At 47.5% G+C, this 20,406-nt stretch overlaps 1 long non-coding RNA gene across 1 annotated transcript in view; it reads right to left on the minus strand.

Annotated features, from left to right (window-relative positions):
- Positions 1–16,995, minus strand: part of LOC134904534 (uncharacterized) — a 107,172-nt gene extending 90,177 nt beyond the window's left edge. The window contains exon 1 of the long non-coding RNA XR_010175759.1: positions 16,884–16,995. This is a non-coding gene — a long non-coding RNA (uncharacterized LOC134904534). The remainder of the gene's footprint in view (positions 1–16,883) is intronic.
- Positions 16,996–20,406: the final 3,411 nt, after the last annotated feature.

Here is a 20,406-nt window from a genome sequence, read left to right on the forward strand (position 1 = left end):
AAAAGCACACCTGATTGACAATTAATTAATATAATATAATAGCAGCTCCTAGAGGGCACCTGGATGCCTAATACAAGAGTATACTAATTAATGTTCTATACAAAACATTAAAGGAGCGCTGTTTTCAGATAAAAAGTCATTTATTAATAGATATGGTGGAAAGACCACCTGAATAATAAGAATAAATTTAGAGAAAACACACAGTGCAAGTATAGTTGCATATACAATAATCACATACACAGTTGGCGAATATATCGCCAACTGTGTATGTGATTATTGTATATGCAACTATACTTGCACTGTGTGTTTTCTCTAAATTTATTCTTATTATTCAGGTGGTCTTTCCACCATATCTATTAATAAATGACTTTTTATCTGTAAACAGCGCTCCTTTAATGTTTTGTATAGAACATTAATTAGTATACTCAAGCCTAGGTGGATGTGTGGCGGGCTGAGGTGACCAGCCTATATTCTAGTATGAAGATATTCCAATAAACTATATTCCTCAATTCTGTACATTTCTGAGTGGCATACATTGTTCTATTATTTGTCTTCCACACTCCATACAAATACAGAGCATGGTGTTTTAGCCATGAGATTAGATTTAAAGCAGCCATTTTTAAAAGATTGTTACTTTTATTCTTGCACCTAAATTGCCAAAATCAACACTATGGGGGTATCCAATTAGCAGCTATAACGCGATCTGAGATCGCGGCCAGGGCTACCATAAGAAATTATAGGGCCCGGGACTGACAAAATAGACAGGGCCCCTCCCTCCCCCCAAAAAAAAGATTCTGCCGCACTGCTCCACCCCTATGTGATGTCATAAATTGTGACGTTACATAAAGGTGGACTGTTGTGGCTGGTTTACAGAGAGCTGATGCGCAAATACGGCTTGTGTTAAGAAGTTCTCCTTGCGCATCAGAAGTTTTCCTTGCACGCTAGCCCAGGAAGGCAGAGGGAGATCAGGGAGGTAAATGTGTGGCTTAGAGACTGGTGTAGGAAGGAGGGGTTTGTGTTCTTGGAACACTGGGCGGACTTCTCAGTCAGGCACCATCTTTTTTGTTGTGATGGATTGCACCTGAATGAGGAAGGGGCTGCGGTGCTTGGGGGTAGGATGGTTAGAAGGTTGGAGGAGCTTTTAAACTAGGAGCCTGGGGGGAGGGTTTAGCTAGAATCAATGGGACAAACAGGGAGAACAGTAAAGATTGGGGTAAAGAACAATTTGGGGGAGGAGAAGGGGGGAGCGAAGGATCTGCAGGCAAGGGTATCTGCATGGGTATTGACACCAGATTTACGGACACTACTGGTATTGTCCGAGATATTCCAAATTTATTACCTACGGATGAGTATTCTACAACAATACGGAATATAGAAAAGGATATCCAAAGCATAAGTGAAGACACTAGCATCAGGGGGCGGGACTTAGAAAGACTTATTACGTCAAATAGTGCTAGTAGTGAGGAAGGAGGTATTAAATATGATGGGGTGGTAATGGAGGGAGGAGATTAACAATAGGTAAGAGTAATTTCAGAAAGACACTTGTAAATACAAACAAGATACCATTAAAACAAACCGTCAAGGGAAACACTAAGCTAAAATGTATGCATGCGAATGTAAGAAGCCTATCGGGTAAAATGGAAGAATTGGAATGTCTTGTATCAAAATTCAAATGCGATATTCTAGGTATTACGGAAACATGGTGGGACGACTCTCACGACTGAGTTGCGTTTTTGGAGGGTTATTCTCTTTTTAGGAGGGATAGGGCTACCAAAACCATCTCTTAAACCATGCGTAATAGATACTATCTGCAAGGGGATTGGAGATAATGTGGAGTCGCTATGGGTTGAGATCACAAGCGAGGGCACTGAAGCAAAGAAGCTAGTCATTGGCACATGTTACAAGCAACCGGATATCCGCATACATGAGGAGAAACAACTCTTACAGCAAATAGAAAAAGCAGCAGGAATGGTGGACATCCTTTTGTTAGGCGATTTTAACTATCCTGATATAAATTGGAGGAACGATTCGTGTTTAAAAACTAGGAGCAGCAGGTTTTTAAATACATTAAAGGATCAATTCCTGACTCAATTAGTCGAGGACCCAACTAGAGGTAAAACTATTCTGGACCTAGTTATTACCAATAACGTGGACATTTTATCAAACATTAAAGTTGGGGAGACCTTGGGAAACAGCGATCACTATATGATCACATTCGACATCAGTTTCAAGAAAAATAGCTATAAGGGAGCAACCAAAACATTCAACTTTAGAAAAGCTAACTTCAGTATGCTGAGACGGGCACTAAACGGCATTGACTGGGAAGAGTTGTTTCATGGCAAGGACACTCCGGAAATGTGGGATGCTTTAAAAGGGGTGCTTGAAAGCAATATTCTCAAATTCATTCCAATGAGCACTAAATGCAGGAGTATTAAGCACAAACCAATGTGGCTTAATAAGGAGGTCAAAGAAGCAATGGCTAATAAGAGGCGTGCTTATAAAACATGTAAATCTAATGGAGGGGAGGAGTCATTCCAGTTTTACAAGGAATGCAATAAAAGATGCAAAAAAGTAATAAGAGCAGCTAAAATTGCAAACGAAAAGCAAATCGCTATAGAGAGTAAAACCAATCCTAAAAAGTTTTATAAATATATAAACAGCAAAAGGTTGAAGAAGGAAAACGTGGGCCCATTAGAGGATGCATTGGGATCATTGACAAACGATGACAAATTAAAAGCAGAAATATTGAACAATTTTTTTTCGTCAGTATTCACCAGGGAGGATGCACAGGTGACAGCAGTGCTTCACGACAGTGAAGGTAATGACTCTTGGCTAGATACCTGTTTAAGTGGGGAAGTAGTCCTGGAGAGACTAAGCAAAATAAAGATTAATAAATCACCAGGCCCAGACGGTTTTCATCCAAGGGTTATTATGGAGCTTAGGACACAGCTAGCAAAACCCCTGTACCTGATTTTCAATAGTTCGATTAGATCATGCATGGTACCATAGGATTGGCGCATAGCTGAGGTAGTGCCTTTATTTAAAAAGGGAACTAAAAATAATCCTGGAAACTATAGACCAGTTATTTTAACCTCTATAGTGGGTAAAAAATGAGAAGACATTTTGAGGGATAGCATAGAGGAGCACCTACAGGCAACTAAGTTTATTACTAAAAATCAGCATGGGTTTGTAAGGAACAGATCTTGTCAAACCAACTTAATTAGCTTCTACGAGGAAGTGAGCAAGAATCTTGACCATGGAAAAGCAGTGGATGTGGTTTACTTAGATTTTGCAAAAGCCTTCAATACAGTGCCACATAGGAGACTGGTCCACAAACTAAGAGAACTTGGCCTCAGAAATACTATTTGTACATGGATAGGTAATTGGCTGGATAACAGGGTACAACGAGTAGTGGTAAATGGGATGTTCTCCAGCTGGGCACCAGTAGTCAGCGGAATACCACAAGGGTCCGTTCTTGGCCCACTGCTGTTCATTATATTTATCAATGATCTAGGAATAGGCCTGGAAAGTATAGTGTCAATCTTTGCAGATGACACTAAACTGTGTAAGGTAATTAACTCAGAAACCGATGTGGAGTCTCTACAGAATGACTTAGTTAAACTGGAATTCTGGGCGTCTAAATGGAAAATGAGGCTCAACATAGAAAAAATAAGAATTTACTTACCGATAATTCTATTTCTCGGAGTCCGTAGTGGATGCTGGGGTTCCTGAAAGGACCATGGGGAATAGCGGCTCCGCAGGAGACAGGGCACAAAAAAGTAAAGCTTTACTAGGTCAGGTGGTGTGCACTGGCTCCTCCCCCCATGACCCTCCTCCAGACTCCAGTTAGGTACTGTGCCCGGACGAGCATACACAATAAGGGAGGCATTTTGAATCCCGGGTAAGACTCATACCAGCCACACCAATCACACCGTACAACTTGTGATCTAAACCCAGTTAACAGTATGACAACAGAAAGGGCCTCTTAAAGATGGCTCCTTAACAATAACCCGAATTAGTTAACAATAACTATGTACAAGTATTGCAGATAATCCGCACTTGGGATGGGCGCCCAGCATCCACTACGGACTCCGAGAAATAGAATTATCGGTAAGTAAATTCTTATTTTCTCTATCGTCCTAAGTGGATGCTGGGGTTCCTGAAAGGACCATGGGGATTATACCAAAGCTCCCAAACGGGCGGGAGAGTGCGGATGACTCTGCAGCACCGAATGAGAGAACTCCAGGTCCTCCTTTGCCAGGGTATCAAATTTGTAAAATTTTACAAACGTGTTCTCCCCCGACCACGTAGCTGCTCGGCAGAGTTGTAATGCCGAGACCCCTCGGGCAGCCGCCCAAGATGAGCCCACCTTCCTTGTGGAGTGGGCTTTTACAGTTTTAGGCTGTGGCAGGTCTGCCACAGAATGTGCAAGTTGAATTGTGTTACAAATCCAACGAGCAATCGACTGCTTAGAAGCAGGTGCGCCCAACTTGTTGGGTGCATACAATATAAACAGCGAGTCAGATTTTCTGACTCCAGCCGTCCTTGCAATGTATATTTTTAAGGCTCTGACAACGTCCAACAACTTGGAGTCCTCCAAGTCGCTAGTGGCCGCAGGCACCACAATAGGTTGGTTCAGATGAAATGCTGATACCACTTTAGGGAGAAAATGCGGACGAGTCCGCAGTTCTGCCCTATCCGAATGGAAGATTAGATAAGGACTTTTATAAGATAAAGCCGCCAATTCAGATACTCTCCTGGCAGAGGCCAGGGCTAGTAACATAGTCACTTTCAATGTGAGATATTTCAAATCCACCTTTTTCAATGGTTCAAACCAATGGGATTTGAGGAAATCTAAAACTACATTTAGATCCCACGGTGCCACCGGAGGCACCACAGGAGGCTGTATATGCAGTACTCCCTTGACAAAAGTCTGGACCTCAGGGACAGAGGCCAATTCTTTTTGGAAGAATATTGACAGGGCCGAAATTTGAACCTTAATGGATCCCAATTTGAGACCCATAGATAATCCTGATTGCAGGAAATGTAGGAAACGACCCAGTTGGAATTCCTCCGTCGGAACCCTCCGATCCTCGCACCACGCTACATATTTTCGCCAAATGCGGTGATAATGTTTCACGGTGACTTCCTTCCGTGCCTTAATCAAGGTAGGAATGACTTCTTCTGGAATGCCTTTCCCTTTTAGGATCTGGCGTTCAACCGCCATGCCGTCAAACGCAGCCGCGGTAAGTCTTGAAAAAGACAGGGACCCTGCTGTAGCAGGTCCCTTCTCAGAGGTAGAGGCCACGGTTCGTCCGTGAGCATCTCTTGAAGTTCCGGATACCAAGTCCTTCTCGGCCAATCCGGAACCACTAGTATTGTTCTTACTCTTCTTTGCCGTATGATCTTCAATACCTTTGGTATGAGCGGCAGAGGAGGAAACACATACACTGACTGGTACACCCAAGGAGTTACCAGTGCGTCCACAGCTATTGCCTGTGGATCTCTTGACCTGGCGCAATATTTGTCCAGTTTCTTGTTGAGGCGAGACGCCATCATGTCTACAATTGGTCTTTCCCAACGGTCTATTAACATGTTGAAGACTTCTGGATGTAGACCCCACTCTCCCGGATGAAGATCGTGTCTGCTGAGGAAGTCTGCTTCCCAGTTGTCCACGCCCGGGATGAACACTGCTGACAGTGCTATCACGTGATTCTCCGCCCAGCGAAGAATCTTGGCAGCTTCTGCCATTGCACTCCTGCTTCTTGTGCCGCCCTGCCTGTTTACATGGGCGACCGCCGTGATGTTGTCCGACTGAATCAACACCGGCTTTCCTTGCAGGAGAAGTTCCGCCTGGCTTAGAGCATTGTAGATTGCTCTTAGTTCCAGAATGTTTATGTGAAGAGACTTTTCCAGACTCGTCCATACTCCCTGGAAGTTTCTTCCTTGTGTGACTGCTCCCCAGCCTCTCAGGCTGGCGTCCGTGGTCACCAGGATCCAATCCTGAATGCCGAATCTGCGGCCTTCTAATAGGTGAGCCTTCTGCAACCACCACAGAAGTGACACCCTTGTCTTTGGTGACAGGGTTATTCGCAGGTGCATCTGCAGATGCAACCCTGACCATTTGTCCAACAGATCCCTTTGGAATATTCTTGCATGGAATCTGCCGAATGGAATTGCTTCGTAAGAAGCCACCATTTTTCCCAGGACTCTTGTGCATTGATGTACTGACACTTTTCCTGGTTTTAGGAGGTTCCTGACCAGATCGGATAACTCCTTGGCTTTTTCCTCTGGAAGGAAAACCTTTTTCTGAACCGTGTCCAGAATCATTCCTAGGAACAGCAGACGAGTTGTCGGGATTAAATGGGATTTTGGAATATTCAGAATCCACCCGTGTTGTCTTAGCACCTCTTGAGATAGTGCTAAAGCTGTCTCCAGCTGTTCTCTGGACCTTGCCCTTATTAGGAGATCGTCCAAGTATGGGATAACTAATACGCCTTTTCTTCGAAGAAGAATCATCATCTCGGCCATTACCTTGGTAAAGACCCGAGGCGCCGTGGACAATCCGAACGGCAGCGTCTGAAACTGATAGTGACAGTTTTGAACAATGAACCTGAGGTACCCCTGGTGTGCGGGGTAAATCGGAACGTGTAGATACGCATCCTTGATGTCCAAGGATACCATAAAGTCCCCTTCTTCCAGGTTCGCTATCACTGCTCTGAGTGACTCCATCTTGAACTTGAACTTTTTTATGTAGAGGTTCAAGGACTTCAGATTTAGAATAGGCCTTACCGAGCCATCCGGCTTCGGTACCACAAATAGAGTGGAATAATACCCCTTTCCTTGTTGTAATAGGGGTACTTTGACTATCACCTGCTGAGCGTACAGCTTGTGAATGGCTTCCAACACCCTCTCCCTTTCGGAAGAGACGGTTGGTAAGGCAGACTTCAGGAAACGATGAGGAGGATCCGTCTCTAATTCCAACCTGTACCCCTGAGATATTATCTGCAGGATCCAGGGGTCTACCTGCGAGTGAGCCCACTGCGCGCTGTAATTTTTGAGACGGCCCCCCACTGTCCCCGAGTCCGCTTGAGAGGCCCCAGCGTCATGCTGAGGTTTTTGCAGGAGCCGGGGAGGGCTTCTGTTCCTGGGAAGGAGCTGCCTGTTGGTGTCTCTTCCCTCTTCCTCTGCCTCGTGGCAGGTACGACAAGCCCTTTGCTCTCTTATTTTTGTAGGAGCGAAAAGGCTGCGGTTGAAAGGTCGGTGCCTTTCTCTGTTGGGGAGTGACTTGAGGTAAAAAAGTGGATTTCCCGGCAGTAGCCGTGGCCACCAAGTCTGATAGACCAACTCCAAATAACTCCTCCCCTTTATACGGCAAAACCTCCATGTGACGTTTTGAATCCGCATCGCCTGTCCACTGTCGTGTCCATAAGGCTCTTCTGGCTGAAATGGACATAGCACTCACCCGAGATGCCAGTGTGCAAATATCCCTCTGTGCATCACGCATATAGATAAATGCATCCTTTATTTGTTCTAACGACAGTAAAACATTGTCCCTATCTAGGGTATCAATATTTTCAATCAGGGATTCTGACCAAACTACTCCAGCACTGCACATCCAGGCAGTTGCTATAGCTGGTCGTAGTATAACACCTGCATGTGTGTATATATTCTTTTGAATAACTTCCATCTTTCTATCTGATGGATCCTTAAGTGCGGCCGTCTCAGGAGAGGGTAACGCCACTTGTTTGGATAAGCGTGTGAGCGCCTTGTCCACCTTAGGGGGTGTTTCCCAGCGCGCCCTAACCTCTGGCGGGAAAGGGTATAATGCCAATAACTTTTTTGAAATTATCAACTTTTTATCAGGAGCAACCCACGCTTCATCACACACGTCATTTAATTCTTCTGATTCAGGAAAAACTGTTTGTAGTTTTTTCACACCATACATAATACCCTGTTTTACGGTATCTGTAGTATCAGCTAAATGTAACGTCTCCTTCATTGCCAAAATCATATAACGTGTGGCCCTACTGGAAAATACGTTTGAATTTCTACCGTCGTCACTGGAATCAGTGCCCGTGTCTGGGTCTGTGTCGACCGACTGAGGCAAAGGGCGTTTTACAGCCCCTGACGGTGTTTGAGGCGCCTGGACAGGCATTAATTGATTGTCCGGCCGCCTCATGTCCTCAACTGACTGTTTAAGGGAAGATAAACCATCACGTAATTCCACAAATAAAGGCATCCATTCTGGTGTCGACCCCCTGGGGGGTGACATCTGCATATTTGGCAATTGCTCCGCCTCCACACCAATATCGTCCTCATACATGTCGACACCACGTACCGACACACACCGCAAACTCACAGGGAATGCTCTAATGAAGACAGGACCCACTAGCCCTTTTGGGGAGACAGAGGGAGAGTCTGCCAGCACACACCACAAAGCGCTATATATACAAGGGATATCCTTATATTAAGTGCTCCCTTATAGCTGCTTTAATATATATATATATAGCCATTAATGTGCCCCCCCTCTCTGTTTTACCCTGTTTCTGTAGTGCAGTGCAGGGGAGAGACCTGGGAGCTGTTCTGACCAGCGGAGCTGTGACAGAAAATGGCGCCGTGTGCTGAGGAGATAGGCCCCGCCCCTTTTTCGGCGGGTTCTTCTCCCGCTATTTTTCCAGTCAGGCAGGGGTTAAATATCTCCATATAGCCCCTATGGGCTATATGTGAGGTATTTTTAGCCTTGTATAAGGTTTATATTTGCCTCTCAGAGCGCCCCCCCCCAGCGCTCTGCACCCTCAGTGACTGCCCAGTGAAGTGTGCTGAGAGGAAAATGGCGCACAGCTGCAGTGCTGTGCGCTACCTTATGAAGACTGAGGAGTCTTCAGCCGCCGGTTTCCGGACCTCTTCACGCTTCAGCATCTGCAAGGGGGTCGGCGGCGCGGCTCCGGGACCGGACTCCACGGCTGGGCCTGTGTTCGATCCCTCTGGAGCTAATGGTGTCCAGTAGCCAAGCAGCAAATCCACTCTGCATGCAGGTGAGTTTACTACTTTCCCCCTAAGTCCCACGTTGCAGTGATCCTGTTGCCAGCAGGACTCACTGTAAAGAAAAAAACCTAAACTAAACTTTCTCTAAGCAGCTCTTTAGGAGAGCCACCTAGATTGCACCCTTCTCGTTCGGGCACAAAATCTAACTGGAGTCTGGAGGAGGGTCATGGGGGGAGGAGCCAGTGCACACCACCTGACCTAGTAAAGCTTTACTTTTTTGTGCCCTGTCTCCTGCGGAGCCGCTATTCCCCATGGTCCTTTCAGGAACCCCAGCATCCACTTAGGACGATAGAGAAATGCAAAGTTATGCATTCTGGGACAAAAAACACACTTGCATCCTACACTCTAGATGGAGAAAATCTAGGGGTAACTATGGTGGAAAAAGATTTGGGGGTGCTCATAGACAATAGGCTTAGTAACAGTACACAATGCCAAACTGCAGCAAAGAAGGCAAGTAAAGTGCTTGCGTGCATTAAACGGGGCATTGAGACCAAGGATGAGGATGTAATCCTGCCGTTGTACAAATCATTGGTACGCCCACATCTGGAATATTGCGTTCAGTTCTGGGCCCCATATTACAAAAAGGATATCCGGGAACTGTGAAGAGTTCAGAGACGAGCTACTAAATTAATTAAAGGGTTAGAGACACTGGAATATGAGGAGAGACTTACTAAATTAAATATGTATTCACTAGAAAAGAGGCGTCTAAGAGGAGACATTATTAATATCTTCAAATATGTAAAGGATCATTACAAGGAGCTAGCAGCGGATTTGTTTATTAAAAGAACTCTGTATAGGACGCGTGGGCACTCGCTGAGGCTAGAGGAGAGAAAATTCTGTACACAACGTAGGAAAGGGTTCTTCACGGTAAGGGCAATAAAGATTTGGAACTCACTGCCGGAGAAGGTAGTAATTGTAGACTCTGTAAATGCATTTAAAAACTAATTGGACACATTTCTAACAGGAAAACGTATCAAGGGCTCTAGCATTTAGCATATTGACATTAAAATTATCTGGAAGTGGTAGGAATCATTGCTGTAAATCGGTACTAAACCGTTACTTCAGCAGGTACATTATAATATGAACAGATTAACGAGGATTACAGGTTGAACCCGATGGGCATTTTGCCTCTTTTCAACCTCACTAACTATGTAACTATATATATGTAGACTGCTGTTGATTCACAGACTGGTGCAGCTCTACTGGTATTGGCGATAGGAGCCATGGGTGGGCCCCCCTCCCTGCAAGGGCCCGGGACACTAGTCCCCACAGACCCCCCTGATGCCTGCCCTGATCGCGGCTAATGTTATCACACCTATCTCCTGAAAAATCGGTTTATTGCAGCCTGCGCTTTCCCATTTATCGCACTTATCCTATTCCAAAACGGAGATGGGAATGGCGCAATAATTCTTGCTGGCAAAAGCTGAGATAAGCGTAGGAGGAAATGGGGAAATCTGCCTGTACCCCCAAAAACAGCCAAACTAACATAGGAAAACATTATATTAGTGGCCATAAGAAAACTATTTGGTGTCATTAAATTGGGTCAAATGGCTGTTATATGCATTTTTTTTTTTAAACGTGGAAAAACGATAGAAGGCTATTTTTTTTCAGCAAAATAAGTGCTCTCATTAAATTCGGGGTACAGAAAAATGTTTATAAGTATATATTTGGGTCATTTTAGGGGACTTTTTTTAAAAAGTGGAAACAGACCGATTACTCCCATCTGCAAGCCTAAAAACACTTGTCCCACTCATAAAGCACCCCAATATATATGTCCCATATCTTGTACCCCAATTGCCATCACTTAGCATTTTTTTACCCAAAAACATGTCATGCCTTTATTAAAAACAATTAAAAACTTCAAAGTGTCTAATTAGTCACTTGGGGGTGTCCCAGGGGTTCAAAACCAAATCCTGACATTTTTAGCTTAAAATAGGGATTTTGCACTACTTGTCTCCTGTTTAGAGATGGTGAATGGAAATTTGCGATAAACCCTATGGAGACTTATCGACGATAACTTATCGAGGCTAACAGGATAACCGAGTTATCGCTTTTGCAATAATTTATTGCAAAACCGTGATATCGCAGCTGATAGGATATCCCCCATTATCCAAATCCCGCAGGCTATAATATTATACCAATATCTCTATTTTAAATACACTATGAATAACAACTTACAGTACCTAGTAGGTCCTTAAACACATTTGAATTTTTTTTGTTTTCAACATGAAATCTCCAAATTTGTATAAGTTCTTTTTACCGCTGGTATTTTATTCCCATTAGACTGTATAAAATGTTTTGATCCGCATCAGAAAGGTGTTGGAGATGTTGTTCATCTGTTATACAATGGACCTACTGTAATGTCTGTTTAGGACATGTCCCCTCACAGCCAGGGTCTGCATGGACTATAGGGGTACATAGGAAACCCCCCGGTGGTTCCCAGTGTCTGAGGGCCCATCCCTTCCTCTAGGGTCTGGTTCAACACTGTGCCCAACACTGTGCCCTTAAATTATACATTATACATACTGTATGTTATACTCTACTGTACAGGACTATAGTGTATTTCATGCATGGACCAGCAAGTCAGACACAAGTCTCGAAGCAGTGAGCAGAGTATCTGGAGTCTCTCTCCCCTAGTGGTGATTCTGGGCTATAGAGATGGGCCTAAAGGTGGGTACACACTGGAAAGATATATCAATTGATCTGCAGATATATCTATGGACGGATCGGGCAGTGTGCTGTGCATACACACTGCCCGATCCATCTGGGACTGACGTCATGAACTGGGCGGGCATGTACACACGCCCGCCCAGTTCAGCTGTCAATCACCGCAGCATGTGTACAGGCGGTCGGCCAACTGCCCTGTACACACACAGCGACACGCCAATATATCGGTAGATATATTGGCCGTCGGCTGTGCTGTGGGGCCGACGCGATACGTCTGTGAACGACGGAGTTCACAGACGTATCGGCCGTACACACTAGCCGACGGTCCCGCGATACATCGGCCGTTTAATAGAACGGCCGATATATCGGCCAGTGTGTACGGGCCTTTAGGCTCTCAGGGACGTGTTGTGAGGTAAATGGCTCAGGAGGCAGTGGATAGTACCAGAGCCAGATTTACACACAATACTGTATATGAGACAAAGGGTTCATGTGGGCATTATATATAGGTTCAGCAGTATATACATGTGGGCATTATACACAGGTGCAGCTGTATATACTTGTGGGCATTATACACAGGTGCAGCAGTATATACATGTGGGCATTATACACAGGTGCAGCAGTTTCAGCGCCCCGGGCGGGCAATAGGGGCGTGGCTTCATACAGGGGGCTACGCGTCTAGTTCCCTTCACAGCGGGGGGCAGCGGGACAGTCCGGGCAGCGGGGGGCACAGCAGCAGCGGATTTTGCCATGGTGCGGCGCCCTCCGGAAGGTGGCGCCCCAGGCAAAAGTCCTGCTTGCCCGTGGCAAGATCCGCTACTGGTGCTGGGGAAGGTAATGCCCAGGTCTTTCCAACAGTAGGAGGTGAGAGGAGGGACCAGCCAGTGCTTAAAGTGGTCCAAGAGAGGTGGTGGAACTCACCCCCCTAACCCTCCCTCCCTGTGGATCTCTAGTCCCTCCCACCGGGCAGATGCCACACCACTAGTCCCTCTGTGTCACATATGTTCCTGCTCTTTAAATTTGCTGTTGGACCTGAAACTATAACCGTACAGTAGAGCCTATTTATCAACAAGTGATAAAACTTGTTGTGAATGAAACAACTTCTTGCGTATGATAAATGGCGCTACTCCTCCAAGTCCTGCTTCATATATTAGGCAGCAGCCACAGCTGTGGCGTGTAAGGTGGTTGGTCGGAGGCAGGGCAGCCAGTTAGAAGCCCGTGCAGTGCCCACTCCCGAGTGTAGTGTCCAGTCCTTCATAACCAGGCAGCTGTCTGCACCGAGATCTTCTGGGCAGGCGGGGCCGGGGCAGCGAAGAGAGAAGCATGCAGACAGTGCTGCACAAAGTTGCTGTGGCCGGGCAAGATGGGCGGGTGGAAGCGTAACGGGTTCTGCCTCCAGTTACAACTGACGGAACACCGCTCTGCCCCACTTTAGCCCCTGGGTGCCAGCCCACAGTAAACAGCCACACATGGTAGGGGCTGAAGCTGGGCAGAGGAGGGCTCCGGAGATGGGCGGAGAAGGGCTGTGTTGAGGGAGGAAGTGGAGCAGCCAGAAAGGGGATTATCACCATCCTGACACTGCTGTGGTAATTTTGGCCCGACACATTGGCTGAAACATCTCAAATATTTGCCCCGCCTCCATAGGACCCCCTAATGACACCTATGATAGTTGTCCTTTATAAGATATCATATACTGTGTAAAGCTTGAAAGAAGAACTTAATAAAGCAGTAATCCTTTATATTAAGACGTCGTGTACGGCTGGCGTCTGATCTGAGCAAGCGGCAGCACTTGTCACAAGATTCTTCTTTATTCGTTGCACGCAGAAGTCACAATTCTCAGTACTTGAGAGCAGTTTTGATTCTGTCACTTCATTGTTTTCAATTAGACTCTTTTTTCTTGCGATGTACCCAGGGAGATGGAACACTTAAATTACCAACTGAGGTACTTCCAGTGACAAATATGATTAATGGTATAATCTTGTAGATTACAATAGTTAGAGGCAGTTCCTGCCATTTGATAATCTCCAAGGACTGACACTGCTCAGACACATTGCAAGCAGCTGCAGATTTCTAAATAGCAATATTATAAACGTGGGGCTGGAATGATATCCGCTAGGTGCCGGTAAAATACTATAAGGTCTTTCCGTAACTAAACATGGCTTTAGCATGCTTTTACAGAATGTCTAACACGCAAACATTACAGGGAATGTACTGCCGGGTAAGGTAAAATATTATGTGGAAATATAAATGCTTAATTCCTATATGTAATTAGCTAAATTCTGTACTTTCACAGAAGCTAAAACTAGCGTTGTGCGGTTCGGTTCTTCAGCAATCCGAATTCACCGGAATTTTGTGGATCCGAACCAAAACCCGGTCAGGATCTCCCGTGGAGAATGGAGATCTGATCTGAACCGAGTCCCAGTTTGGATCTTCCCATGATTTAGAATTTGGATTTTAAATCTGAATGTTGGGTTTTGGACTGCAAAGATTACATGATTTTAGCTGGTTTTATAGATTTTTATTCATGATTATCTATTTTTTTTATTGATTTTAAAACAAACCGAAATTTGAATCTGAACCAAAACACGAGGATGATATTAGAAGCAAAATCAAAACACGGAGGTCCGCGTCCATTATAGCGAAAAAACATATGTAAGTGGAATTAAGTATACATTTATAGGTTATTTTAAACCTGTAAATCATTATCACCCAAATGAGGAATTCTTTATTGTTATGCGGGCAATCACTTGGCATGGTTTTGCCTTGTAAGTGTTTGACCCTTTAAAAAAAGTCCAAGATCGCCAGCATCCCGCTCCTCCGGCGATCCCGGACTACATTACATCCCACCGCAAGTTTTTACACACTCTCTGAAAACTAATTTCTTTATTAGCACTTACTTAACTCCCAGCTATACAGTAATACCTATACTGACACAGGGCCTAATTCAGACCCGATCACTGCAACAGCAGCAATCGCAGTCTGAAGCCCTTTACCTAGTGCGCTCGCGCAGCGGGCATACTGCACGTACGCACCCAGTGAGATGCGAAAGCAAAGTGGGCGACATATCTTTAGTCAGTTGAGTACTTTTGTCTATGGGAGTATCTATAGGCTTGGCATCCAACATTTCATACTTCTCAGGTATGTTTTCAACTAGCTGGGATACCTGGCATTGCCCATGTTGAAGAATGGACCTATCAAGTACATCTGCAGCCTTCACTTATTTACATTGTCCTCACATATATCCCCATTGATCCAGAAAAGGACCCCACAGTTTGTTAACATGGTTTTAACCATGAAAAGGCCCTATCTAGCCGTTTCTACAGAGAATTCAGACTCTGTTACCTCAACCATGAGGTCTAAACAATGTTGTTTGGTTTTCCATTAGAAGCCGGAATGAGAAGGCTGTTGGAAGCCACCCTCTCTTGAACATGCCACAAACAACAGCCCATGGGAAAAACAAGGAGTTTGCAGGCCAATACCTGCTTCTATCAAAGATTGACCTTGGGCCTAATTGATGTTCATTGCAAAAGAGAACCGGATTGGAAATTGCAATCACTTGAATTCAAATGGCATGTCTGTTGGTATGAGAGGGATGTGAGGAATGAACACATAGGGGTATATTCAATAAGAGTCGGATCCATTCCGACATGCATTTGTCGGAATGGATCCGACAACCCCTATTCAATAGAGTGGCCAAATCCGACTGTCGGATTTGAGCCTAATCCGACTGTCGGATTTGGCCGGTGTCCGTGCGGCTGTCAGCAGCTCCCCGTGTGTGAGAACACAGGGAGTTGCTGGAGGCGCACATCACGGCCGCCCAGTGCCGCACTGCAGGGAGAGAGGTGCCTGGCCGGGGGACGGCCGCCAAGGTTCCTCTCATCCCCGCTCCCCGTAGCCCTGCCGCACCGCTCCCCGTCTCCTCACCTCAATCCGACTTTTTTTAAAGTCAGATTGAGATTGTCGGAAAGGGGGCCAAAACCTGTTGGTTTTAGCCCCCTGCAGAACAGAAACTATTGCCGAGCAAAAATCTCTGCAGACCAACATTGGAGACCATAGCTAGTAACTGTCAGTGCAGTGTGACAGTTGATCTCAATGCTCTTCCATTGGAGCTCTGCCTACCCCCCCCCTCCCTCCACACACACACACACACACACACACTTGTACACACCAGCCTGTGCCTTCCGATCAGTGCACTTTTTGGCACTAGGTGACATCCTGAGCAAAGTTGCTTAACTGAAAATTTCAATTCAGAGACTCCACGGCCTAATTGGTGGCCATCACGTAGACCTCTGTGGCTCTGATGAAGTTCAAACATGGGCATAAACCGAATTTTGGTCAAACTACACCACCATGTTAAATTTGGTGGAACTAGGTACAAAACTCTTACCGTACATAAAGGACAAACAGATAGACTCACGCACACACACATACTTTTTTAATTATTATATAGATCTAGGTCTGTGGTCGACGGATATGGAACCTTATTCCAGATTTTGCTTGATCTTCAGGCCTAATAAGTATACGCTGGACCCAAGCCTTTTAATTTAACCTTTGTCCTAGTGACTCCTTTACTTCTCCAATTTGTTCTCTCTGGCCTGCCAATAGTAAATAATTAAGTATACAACAACGGTGAAGTATGTCTCCTGTATACAGTGGCGTAAGTTCTCCCCAGTCACCCGGAGGCATGATAAAATGTTGGTGCCCCCAACCCCTATACATATAGGGGTGTGTGTGTGTGTGTGTGTGTGTGTGTGTGTGTGTGTGTGTGTGTGTGTATATATATATATATATATATATACACGCTATCACTGACCTGGTTTGGGAGTGTTGTGGACTCGGGGTTTCTTCCGGTCACTTACGCACACACACACACACACGCCTCTTTCACTTACACACACATGCCTTTCACTTACACACACACACATGCCTTTCACTTACACACTTATGCCACTTTCACTTACACACACACACAATTACACACACGCATGCCACTTTCACTTACACACACAACTTTCCTTTAAAAAACACAGACACAAAGGCACCTCACTTAAAAACATTCACACACATAAACACAGTGCTGCCAACATTTATTAAAGACAGCCTCGGTAATCACCCCCCAATACACCACACATAGAGTGCAGCAGCTTGAGGCAGGTGGTGCCAGTGCCTACCTGTTCCTATCAGCAGGACGGAGGAAGAGAGTCCTTCAGCTGGCCAGCTCTATTGGAAGTCCCTGTGAGCAGCTGTGCCCTGGAGCTCCCCCTAGCTGCAGCCAGCTGCCAGCTCGTCTCTGTAAATACGAGGAGGCAGCTGCTGCTGCCGTGTCATGTCTCCTCCATCATTCCAGTCAGATGCAGCAATGGATTGTCGGGCAGTGGGAGGCAATGGAGGAGAAGTGTCCCCTGCAGGTCAGGAGGCCAGCGGCAGCCAACTCCACTGCCTCCCTCAGTTCCAACTCTGCCTTTATATACTTATGGTATGGTCCTTCATTGAGCATTCAAAGGCCATTTCCTGTATTGCAGCATTCAATTTTATGTACCAACATCGCCCATTCTGTCTAAGGCCATTTTGTAGAAGATAAACGTCCTCTTTAAACATATTCTCATTAGTGTTCTGCAGTTCCATATACTGTAGATCAGTTCACCATTCAGGAATGCTGAATCAAAGTCCAGCTGGTACAGTAATATGTCCTATAATGCTGATATGGCCATGACTAGTCATATTTTGCCACGGGGGAATAAGTTTCACCATAATCAATTCCTGACCTTTGGGTGTAACTGTTTATGACTAAGCGGGCCTAGGGCCTAATTCAGATCTGATCACAGTAGCTAATTTGTTAGCTAATGGGCAAAACCATGTGCACTGCCGGGGGGCAGATATATGTGGTGCACACGACCCAAGTGTAGATGTAATTACTTTGTCGGTGCGGGGAATACCCCAGTTCTTGTTATCCGGCAGTTCAGAGACACCTGCTGGGGACTCAAGGAGCAAGTAACACTAGGGCTATTCAATCAGGGTCTTTTATTATTCCACAATTGTTACAATCTGCATGTGTCACTGGGGCGAGAACCCCTGAATTTCTCTATGCTGTCAGACATCTGGTTAATAAACAGGTCACTTCAATACTGCTTCTGCACTTGTAACAAACACGTCAGATCTGAATTACCCATAGTTGCCGACTTTTGGGCTGCTCTTGTGGAAATGTGTCCTGTTTTACAGGACACATTCCAGCTGCAGCAGCCAGGGCGCCTGTGTCCCCTGCGGGACAATGTCTCTGACAGCGCGGGGACAGCTTGTCTGTCCCCAGCGCCTGTCAGTGTGTGGCGGCGGCGGGTGTCCGGTGCAGGGATTTCCTTTTTCCCTGCACCGGACCAGAGACTGCAGGGGCATTTGAATCTTGGCGCTCTCCGGGAGCCAATCGCGGCTCCCGGAGCGGCAGCCAATCGGAGGGGGGCGCGGCAAACCAATCGGCGCTCGCCGCATCATAGGCCCCGCCCCCGGCGTCTGACGTCAGACGCCGGGCGGGAGCCTGAAGGAAGGACGGCGCGCAGGAGCGCGAAGAGGAGAGACGCCGGGCGGGAGCCGAGAACACCGCGCGCGCGGAAGAGCGCGAGGAAGAAGAGATCGTGGTCGGAGTTCGGGTGGCCGCGGAAGAGGCCTGAAGACGTCCGGCGGCAGGAAGATGTCCAGCGGCGGCTGGACGCGGCGAGGCGACGGCGGCGCCGCTGGCCAGGACGGGCCAGCGGCCGAAGATTGAAGAAGAGCGGCGGAGAGGTCACCAGGGGTGGGAAGAAAAGAGCTGACGAAGCTCCCCCCTGGTGCCTCTCCCAGCGGGTCAGGTAGGCCCTTTTCAGGTGCCCCTGTACCCGCTCCTCCCTAGACCACCGGGTGTTCGGGCAATAGGCCCGTGGGCACAGTCAGGCCCTCCCGGCCTGTGGGCATGTAGTCGGGCCCTCCCGGCCCGTGGGCATTTAGTCGGGCCTCCTGGCCCGTGGGGCATGTAGTCGGGCCCTCCAGGCCCGTGGCCAAGATAGGCAGGCACTAGGCCTGGGGGCACAGGTTGGGCACTAGGCCCATAAGGATAGTCAGGCCACCGGCCTGTGGGACGGTTAGGCGGGCATTAGGCCCGAGGGGCATATCAGGCAATAGGCCTGTGGGGCATTAGAGGGCATTAGGCCCTAGTGTATTCTGGCCAAATAGGGTAACATAAGGTGACCCTGGGCGCTAGGCCCAGGTCACCCAACGGGTGACAAGTTAGGCGGGCACTAGGCCCGTGGGTGAAGTCAGGCCTCCGGCCTGTGTGTAGTCAGGGGGGGCGCTAGGCCCAGTGGGTAAGTGCCCCCGAGGTGAATAAAGGTGGCACTGGGCGCTAGGCCCAGGCCACCCTGAGGTGTTAGGTAGGCAGGCCCGCTCGGCCTGAGCCCCTAAGAAGAGAGTACGGTAGGTGGGTGAGCTGTGCGGCCCCCCCTCCCCACTACTGGGTGTTCTGAGTCGGGTAACTAAAGGGACCGTACCGTCGCTTGCATTGTGTATCGTGATGTATGTTACCGTGCGGGGCAAAGTGTGAGCTCGTTAAGTGTGTTTAGTTTTGTTGCACCACACCCACAGACCTAGTTCGAGGGCTCTGCCGTTGTAGTTAGTATAGGGTGTGACACTAGGTTAGAGTTAGGCCCTGCACGGCTGTTTGCTTGTTTGTTTACCTCCTTACAGGGACCTGTAAGAGAAGAAGACGTTTGCAGTGCGAAACTGACGGTGAGTAACATCTGTGTGCGTTTGTCCCTTGTCTGTCCCCGAGCGCCGGAGTCGGGATTGCTCACGGACGTGAGAATCCTTTTCATCACACTACGTGCGAGAGCGCGAGTGTGTGAAATCTGGGTGGCTGAGGCCTTGTGCCGGTGATGACCTTTCACCCAACCGGTGAAGGTCGCGGTCACCCCTGGGGGTATCCCCTCTTCCAGTGGAAGAAGGGTCGATACCCCCTTTAAGGTAAACCATTCTCTCCTCAGCTCGGTCAGCTCCGAGAGGGAATCGCCGTGTCCGGATCCGATTGAAGATTTCCAGGTCCGTTGAGGGTTCCGGTACCTGAAGGTGAGAGAGCGGCGCCTGGTGAGTACCGAGTCTACACCTGCATGGCAGCAGGCACCACACGCACCGCAGTCGCACCTCTCACACTTGGCGTAGTCGGCAGGATCAGAGAGACTGGATCACGGACACGATGTGGAACGCCACCAAGAAGACCTCCCTGCGGATGGCTCCGGAACAGACTCACCCACGGACGCGTGCGGACCAGAGCGACTGGGTGACGGTGTCTGGGGCAGACCTCCTGAAGATGGTGCAGCGGTCGGTCCAGCGTGGAAAGGAAGAGCGCCGGGAGAAGGGGCGCAAGAAGGCCGCTGTGACGCCCTGCAAGAAATGTCGGCAAACCGGGCACTTTGTCGGCGAGTGTACTTGGCGAGAGACGTCCCCAAAGAAGGTGGTCCAGGAAGCGGACCGAAGACGTCAGAAGGGCCAAGCAAAGAAGGAGACCTGGTGTTTGCTCTGCGGAAACTACGGGCATGAGCACAACAGTTGTCCCTGGGACGAAGAGTTGAGCGAAGACGAGGTTGATCCCTGGTGTGAAAGCTGTGGAGATCCCCGACATCGGCTCCTGGAATGTCCATGGTCGGAAGACAGGACGGACTACGAGGCCACGGT

The sequence above is a fragment of the Pseudophryne corroboree genome, chromosome 1, assembly GCF_028390025.1.
Source record: "Pseudophryne corroboree isolate aPseCor3 chromosome 1, aPseCor3.hap2, whole genome shotgun sequence".
Taxonomy (NCBI): Eukaryota; Metazoa; Chordata; class Amphibia; order Anura; family Myobatrachidae; genus Pseudophryne; species Pseudophryne corroboree.